The 9,065-nt window shown below is 41.5% G+C and overlaps 1 long non-coding RNA gene across 1 annotated transcript; it reads right to left on the bottom strand.

The window, feature by feature from the left end:
* Positions 1 to 7: 7 nt before the first annotated feature.
* Positions 8 to 8,558, bottom strand: LOC104957475 (uncharacterized). The gene is made up of 4 exons (XR_799670.1): positions 8,473 to 8,558; positions 8,002 to 8,151; positions 6,336 to 6,338; positions 8 to 89 (listed from the first exon to the last, which is right to left on the bottom strand). It is a non-coding gene; the product is annotated as an uncharacterized lncRNA (long non-coding RNA).
* Between the last annotated feature and the right edge of the window lie 507 nt (positions 8,559 to 9,065).

Below are 9,065 nucleotides of genomic sequence, written 5' to 3' on the forward strand. Positions count from 1 at the left end.
GTGTCCTGGAAATTCAGGCCAAAGTAGTCCCTCTCCAGCAGGTTCAGATGGCCACACACCATGTCCAGCAGGGTCTGGCCCTTGGCAAACTTACACACACACACACACACACACACACACACGTAAGAATACACAGCGAGTGGGCAGGTGACACAGTGCAGGTTCAGGTTGTATGAACATCAAGTACTGTGGAAGACAAAAAGAAGAGGACAGAGTGTAATAATGCAAGTGTATTGAAGATGTAAGAAGACACATGCAGCATAACTCCCTTTATCACTCTCAGTCGAAGGGCGATTGGAATTGATACGATTTTACAATATTTACTTTAACTGAATAGAGCATGTACTCATCACAAAGGAATCTCTGTTTTCATTGGAGATTATTAGCGTTTTAGCCAAACAAGACAAAACATCTAACATAACTGGCTCTCCTCTTGACAATTACAACAGATTTGTTTTTCACAGTGTAGCATTATCAAGGGGAAATGGGATGCGTTCAGGTTTATTAGGGCCCATTCTTTCAGTTTTCAATTGATCCAGACAAAATGAAACATGTTACAGTATGCATACTGTATGGCACTGTGCGTGCCAGAAAGCATCTATTAAGGGAATAGATTGACACCAATGAATGCAAATCCAAGGAATGGGACAACCATTAACCAGTTCATCATCAGGGTTATCATCGTTAGCCTTCTTTCTCTTCTTTTGTCTAAATCTACAGGATTTTCAAAAATACCACCAGAAAGATCCTTTTTGAAGAAATAATAATAATAATAAAAAATGTATTTTGTTGTATTCAATATATAATTATTTGAGTGCTCATATTTATTTTATAATCATTTTACCTACTAGACAATTAGTTTTTGTTTTACACATATTTTATAACACAGGAGTGAAAATCTGTGACGTAAAAATCGGCCCAACGGTGGTCTGAAACAGCTTCCCCCCCCCCCCCTCACAGTCCCTCTCTATGCCTGTATAAGGGGAGGAAATGCATTTAGCATCAGTGGCGTTTCAGCAGACCACACCTATTTTCTCTTTAGCCCTTCAGGGAGGAAACAAGCCCACTGTGGGATACACACACTGCCTCGGCAAAATGCTATCTCCACACACATGCACACCAGAGACACACACACACACACAGGAACACACGCCAGATTTGTCTCCTAGGGAAACCTGGCTCCTATGGCGACAAAGCAACCAAGCAGCTGTTACCATGGAAACAGAAGTAATAGGTCCCTTCTGTATGTGCATGTGCCCTCTCTCTCCGGTTAATACAAGGCCACGACAGAGCTTTGTTCAGCTCTTGAGCAGTAGAGAAAGCATATATTTAAAACATTTTCTTACAAAATGAAATTGTAACACACATCTCAGTTGATCCCCCAAGCATGGCAACCAATTCAGGAGCTGCTGATGAGATTTTGTTGTCGCTCCAATTGGCTCCAATCACATTTATGTTACTGGTTCTGTGGGCTAATTGTGTTAGCAGCCATTTGGTGTAATCCTAGAAATCTATTCTGCTGATCGCCTTGCCCATTCAAACAAGATGAGGAGACACATGTGGGTGTTAATGATTTAATGGTTAGCCAAAGAGAAAGTACATCTATTGAACTTAGTCTATTTAACTAATGCAAGGAAAGGGATAGCACTTTGCAATTGATTAACTAGAGGAACAACTGTACAGATTGTTGAGTTTTCCTCATTTTATTAGTATGCAATTTAGTAGCTTGGTTTGGTTCTTGGATATGTTGCTTGAATTGGACAGTTAGGTGAAATGAACAATCCCAACACATGTTCCTGTAAGGCCCCCGGTTGTAATTTTACAACATTACTTTAAGCTATCCTAAAAAAAGTCAGTAAATGTTTTGTTTTTTTAAAGACTACATTTACATAGTCAAAAGGTCCTTTTGTTCAGCCTCACAATGCTATTGGGTAGTAAATGTGTTTATAGGTCCTGCCCTCTGGCCATACACTCACAACATTTCCGAATCTTCAAACGAGCAACATCTCTTTGTTTTATTGGACTGGATTCGTCAGATTCAAGTAAAATGCCTCAAAACAATTTGTTAGTGATTATTACAATGTCTAGAACATGTACATATTTAGTTATTGTGGAATACATTCATCAAATTTAATTTTGAGCAGCTTACCAAAAAGGAGAAAGTGAGTTTGAGATGGAATCAGAGGAAAGTGACACTGATATCAGTGACGAAGAGGCAGATGAAGATGCCTGTGGCCACGTGTACAAGGAAAACCAACAACCCAATGACCCCCATGAAGTTCCGACGCTGATAAGTGTACATCTTCTGGCACACCATCATCCTTGCTGTGATCAACGCCTGGCTCCTCTACAAGCAGGACTGCAAAGCTCTAAAGATGCCAAAGCAGGAGATCGTGAACAGGAGACAGTTTCAGGCAGATCTAGCATCCTCTCTCATCCTGGTAAGAATGCATTTCTGCTATTTGCCGTTTGTAATGTTTTTTTATATTTCACTGTAATATTTTTGACTTGTATCCTAATGTATTTTTGACATGTATATTGATTGATTCTGTTCTAATCAGGTGAACACAACTCCTCTGAAAACACCCAAGAGAGGACGACCATCTTCAGGCAATGGGAGCCCATCACGACAGTGACATCAAGGAGCCCCTTTGTAATGCTCAGAAGAGACATTCCTCAGGTGATGGGAGTCCACCATACGGTTACCAAGTGTGGTAATATGAAAGAAAAATACACACTCTAATTTAAATAGTTTTTATTAGTAAATAATGATGTTCAAAATAAAATAGTCCCTCCGTTGCCTTCTGCACAAAACATAGTGCAAGGTGGTTGCTATGTAACAACACTAACAGCTAGCGAACATATTAGACAGAGAGAGTTGATCGATTATTTGGCTATTTATTTACATTCATGTTGCCATTTATTGTGCACCCACTGAAAACCTGTCCAGCATCAGTAGCATGGCTTACGTGATCACTTGTATAGGTTGAGGTTGTACTAGGCTGTTGCTTGGCGTGGCGAGAATATTGCTCCACTTTCTCCGGTCACCGAGATTGGGCTTCCAGTAGCTCTGGAGAGAGCTTTCGCACCTGTGGCCACTAACGGTCATAATTTCTCTGCTTTGTTTCAAGACCCGCATCAGAAAGCTTTTGAATGGTGCTACTTTTCCAGTTGGTCTACCTGCTCTTCACGTAGCTCTGCATGTCGTCGTTTAGGTGCATTTTTCTTCTGGAGATAGGCACTGCTCAATCCACTCCTCCATAGTAAGGCCACCCCGGAGGTCGAAGTTAAGTAAGGGATAATGTGCAGCGAGGCACTCATTATGGGTAAAAGAACACCCGACAGGCAGATCAAAAATAGTCCGTTGTTACCGTTTGAACTACGTAGCAACGGCAGGAACTGCTTCCATAGCGTTTTTGAGGACCTCTTTGATCACAGATTTGAAAACATCGTTACTTGCTTTAAAAGTAGCACAATTCATTATGTCAAACCTTGGAAAGTATCTAGATATCCCTGCCCTAATGCCAAAGTAACTGGCAACTGAATATGTTTTGCCGTTTGATGTCTATCAGTTAAGGGGGTTGTCGACCCTTAACTGTGATATAATGACCTATACCACGGTCTGTCGTCAGCTATTGCTTAAATATATATTATACACACTGCTCTGCTTTCTGCACGGATCTCACAGCTGTTCTCACTGTAAACATCGCTTCGCGATGAAAGCAGTTAATAAAATAATGGGATGCATGCAGAGCTGTCATTGGCTGCGATAAGTCCGGCCGTGCGTCACGACTCTTTTAACTACACTGTTGCCGGAAATACATCCGCGGACTGGCGTGGAGGACCCATCAGTGTATCCTCGATTATAGCTCCTCCAGAGAGCCTCCTCGATGCTCGATCCTCGAAGTGCATTTAGAGAAATGAGATGTCCTTCAACATGGCGCACTGAAATTCATTTCCGGGTCACTACCAGAGGACCAAGGATTCAAGGAGTCGAGGAGGGGAAATTTGTGAAATGAGAAAGGGCCCAAGAGATCACAACCTCCACTGGATGTACGCAAGGACCTAATGGCACATTTTCCAGTGAAGACAAAGAGAGGACACTGCAGACACTGCAGTAAAGGGTACACAAACACGCAATGCAGCAAATGCAATGTCCGTCTGTGCTTTTCCGACGACAGGAACTGTTTTTGGGACTACCACTGTATTAATATTTAATAAATGACTATTCCTAAAAAATACTACTGATGTGTGATTATTATTCATGGTATACTGATATAGGGCTAAGTAAGCAATCAATCCTGCAAATTAATCCTTAGTTGTTCAATATATTTATTCAAACAATGTGAGTAGAAATACAGAAATTCTGCTCCCACCTAAGGCCAACGTTGCAATATTACAAAATTTCCCTAAAAACATACCAAAACGTAAAACATTTGAAAACTCTTTCGTTTATGCTCCAGAGGCTCCCTAGAACAACATCTGAAAGGTCAAAAAAATTGGGCAATTTGCTATTTTTCAACATCATAGCAGCCGAGGCCAAGATATCCTGACCCCAATCCATCTCCCTAATGAACTTATAAATGCCTTTGGAATAATGTCTTTACAATTCCACATCCTCTCACTTTGTAATTCAGGCTTTATTTGATCATTTTTAAGCCTCCAAGTCGAGATGACCCTGATGAAATCACCAAAGTTATTGTATTATTTTTTTCAGAAATCTCCCTCCAGAACCACAAAAGGCTCATTTTAGCAGGCTTTGTAGAAATCCTACGAATGAGCAAATGAGTCTCATGTGTAATATAGGTGGAAAGCCCCTTTCATGTAACTGTATTTAATTGTATTGATTTGTCAGTCATTACACCTTTTTTAAGCAAATTGTAGTCAATGGAAACTAACATTAGTCTTGTACTTCACACTACACTAAGCAGCGTGGTGGAAAACATGTGAGTGCAATAAACATTTGAGGTTGGAAGAAGCAAATATCTACTGGTTCCAGATAATTGTATTAAAAGATTTAATGAGAAAATCCCAAGTTTGTCTCATAACCACTTGGAAAATATATGAACTTTGTTCTAAAGTCCCAAAACAATAAAAACAGTGAACTTGTTTATCTGTGAGTTAAAAATAAGCCTCTGCTTTAGCACAGCATAAACAAGTCGGTTCTTAGGATGTGGAGCAGTCTATAAGAAATACTGGCCTCCAAACAGACAGCGTGTGCTTCAGTGCAAGTTCTGAAGTTCCCTTGAGCAAGAGGCTGAACTCATCTGAACCTTCAGCGGTGCAGAGAGTGGTGCAGCAGGGAAACATGTTACATCTGTGCTTTTGGAAATGGGAAAGATATTCAGAATCTATTATAGATGAACTGATGTTATCATTCTTTAAGGAGTCGAGGTTGGTCCCTGTGTCATTAACCACATGATCATATGAACCTCGCATTTATGGCGCTGGTGGTTTTCTCAGGAGGCATTTTGAATGTAAGAATGTGGAACACTCTGGATTGTGGGTTTAATGCTTTTATCCTGTGCATATATACGGTATCCAATTCCAAGTATAGGTGCCAAAAATCATAGAATAATAAAGGGGACTGGAAACAGTATACTTGTACATTTCATATTCTATGTATTGGGACATACAAAATCGCAGTTCACATAGCTTTGCGTGGGGAGCCCTGAGTGTAGTCACAAAACTGTTAATTTTTATTATTTCTATCTCTGTCTTAATAAGGTCCTTCTTAAAAAATGTATCAGGTCCGCATCAGAGGCTAAGTTAAGTATCAGTGCTACAGAATGGTTTCCAGATGCCACACGACCCTGGCTTTTCCAATAAAGAGGATCTCCCACAGACATGTGGTTAAAATCAAAAATGATTGTACCATGAGAAATACATTTCATGGGTTGGATCTCAAGAAAATATCTTGTTCAGCCAAAGTCCAAGAAGTTAAAATGTGGGTGGGCCCCTCGTGGTGTTAAGCCAGTTTAATTCAAGAAGTTTTTGGGGAAATGTAAGCTTGTGTGGGATTGTAAGCGTGAAGGTTGGGAAGCACAGCACACAGGTGCTCTAGTTCTTTCTTTAATATTAGGTCTGTAGGTTAAAGACTGGACTAATGCACTGAGCTTAATCAATATCTGTAATGTCGTGAGCCAAACATCAATACCAGGCTCAGGCTGCTTCTTTGTGTTTTTGTCAGGGCACGTTTGCTTATGACTGTCATTAAAGCAGTGATTCCACTGCATTCATCATTATGTGCCTTTTTTCCAATACTTGCATATATACTACGGTACACAAATGAGCCCTCCTGGCGTCTCCATCTTTCTTTCCACCTCCTCTCCCACTTTCTTCATCTTTTCCTCTAAGCCCAAGTGTGTGTGTGTGTGTGTGTGTGTGTGTGTGTGTGTGTGTGTGTGTGTGTGTGTGTGTGTGTGTGTGTGTGTGTGTGTGTGTGTGTGTGTGTGTGTGTGTGTGTGTGTGTGTGTGTGTGTGTGTGTGTGTGTGTGTGATGGGTGGGGGTTGAGTTGAAGGAGAATGTGTGATGCTCCGGTCAGGACTCGTGTGATATATTACTCCTCTCCTAAGTAAAATATGGGAGGTCATGTGAGAGGCAGTAAGCCATAAAAGGAATATAGTGACATGAATGAGTTTGAGTCAAGATGATCATTCCCGTCACACATCACACTCGGTCATTGGCAGCCGCAAATGAGGTTTCAGAGCTGGCTTTAATGTGATCTGTAAGTCCCGGCCAGGATCTCTCTGCTGTATATGGAACAGCCCCTTTGACACCCCCCGCTTTTTCCCCTCCATATCAATTTTCTGCAGTGTTCAATCATTGTGTGGGCCATTGTGAAAGACAAATAAACCCAGAGCTACGCCCGTCTGTTTACAAACACAAAAGGGTTACAGAGTCACGATTCATGGAAGCCGGAGATTGCTCATCTGAGTCTTCCATCCCCCACAATGCAGAGCTTGTGTTACCTCCCTCCACCCGCCCTCTCGCTGAGAAGAGCCACAGAGCTGCTGCTTTTCTGACTCGGTAACGCAAATTACAGAGGGAGACTAGATCCCACTGAGGTGTGCTGTGCTGTGCTGAGTCAAGGGCTCTGTTCAAAAGAGGGATATGTACACCAGCTTCTATGAATGCTGTTTTCCTGCTCACCAAGTCTGTGTGCTTTTGAGCAGCCAGAGAAACAGATTTTTTATAGCACTGCAAAACACAATGTTCAAATCATTATTTCTAATTATGTTTCTGCCTGTTTTGCAGAATCGAATTCTGATGGGGTTTTTTCCCAGGCCTACAGACCATTAAGGAAGATCTCTCACCCTATATTGAATATTTTATTCCAAGAACATAATGAGCCTCTGTGGTTGTGAGGCTTTCAATAGATAGCCAGACAGGACAGTGAAGTTTTATATATTTTCCTGGATCAGTGAAGTATTCAAGTTTCAACCCATATTTTCATCCGATTGATGAAAACATTAGGAGCTATATGGTAATATAATATTAGATGTAGGGGGAGACCAGGCAATCTCTGATACGCAAAAACAGATGTAGAAAACGTAATGGAAATATAGTATTTTAGTTTGTTTCATGTATTTGTTTGAGGCACGTCAGTCTCCTTATTGTTCTACATGTTTTTATCTCCCACTATTTTCATCTCCCTAGAAAAGCAGAATTTTGAGTGATGCCGGCTTCATCAATTTCGTTATATATTCATTAAGTCTGTTTCAATTATTTAGTCTGTATTTTCTTTTATTATTCCCTATACTTGAGCCAAGTGCAATGCCTGATTTGCAATAGTGGGTTTGCTTTTCAAATTAGCTGCATTTTGTACTTATGCTACAATGAAAAATACGCATAACAGGTGACAGAAAATGAATTTACAGGGACCCAAAATGTTGATAATAATCCAACAATGCACAAGAATAGGCTATACATAATGATAGTCATTACGTAGATTATTCAGCCCCTTTCTCAATTCTTGATGATGAAAGTGAGAAGCATACCTCAACCCCAGTTTCATAGACCGAGCCGTCCAGTAGTGTGACTTTAATCGGAACAGCCTTGGGCCGCTTGTTGATCTTCTGGGGGGATCTGGAGGCTTTGCTGGGGGTCTTCTCCGAGTTATCATCCATGTCCCCCTGGTCCTCTGCAGCCTAGGGGAGAGAAATCCTTTCTTTTAAGTGTGTGAGGTTCTTATCCCAGTGCTTTCTCTTCCATTTAAACATTTTCATTCTGAGTCTCAGGGGGCATTGTGTACTTGTCTTTAAGTGATTTAAATCCTAAGTCTTGGATCATGTAAGGCAATCATCTAAATGCATGACGTAGTGTGATCTGCTGCTCTAAGATGTTTTAGTTGCTGGCAGATGCAGAGGAGGCTAGCTTTCTTGCATATCAAACATGGCGGCGGGCCCTGAGTGATTGAGGGGCCTAAGTGAAATGATGTACAGCTGCTGTGAGTTCCACAGCTCTCTCACCTGATTGGTTCTCATGGCGTCACCCTCCATTGCACTCTTCAATCCCCCAGCCAAAGCCGTCTCTGTTGTCATAGAAATGGATTGCAGTCCTGAAACCACACATAAATGCAGCAGTCAACATCAACACAATTCCTGTTTTAGGGTTTACTGCGGCTGTAATCTAGCTACAGTTTCCTGATGGTCTCATGAGATGTGAGCAAAAAATGTCCAATCAGTGCACTGCATTAAAAAATATTCACTTAAAATGAAATTTTCGTGTAAAACCTGCAGAAGAGATACCTGTCTTTACATCACCTGCATTACGTCTTTGCACCTGACCGCTGCTTTATAGTGTCTGTAATTAGCCTGAACAGCTATGCACATTTAGTGTCTTCCTCCCATGCATGGTCATTGCAGTGTGCATGGGAGATGGATAAAGAGAGGGGGGGGGGAGCTCAGTCGGTGCTGGCTCACAGCCTCCCACAGGAGCACTCTGCATGAAGAGTGTTGGCTTCAGGACGCTCTCCTCTCACACTAGCAAAAGGAGATAGCATAAATTACATCAGCCAGAGGGGCCCTGCGGCACGGCACAAGACGGCAGACACACTGAGAAT

This window comes from Notothenia coriiceps, unplaced genomic scaffold, assembly GCF_000735185.1.
Source record: "Notothenia coriiceps isolate Sejong01 unplaced genomic scaffold, NC01 NC01_scaffold00027144, whole genome shotgun sequence".
NCBI lineage: Eukaryota > Metazoa > Chordata > Actinopteri > Perciformes > Nototheniidae > Notothenia > Notothenia coriiceps.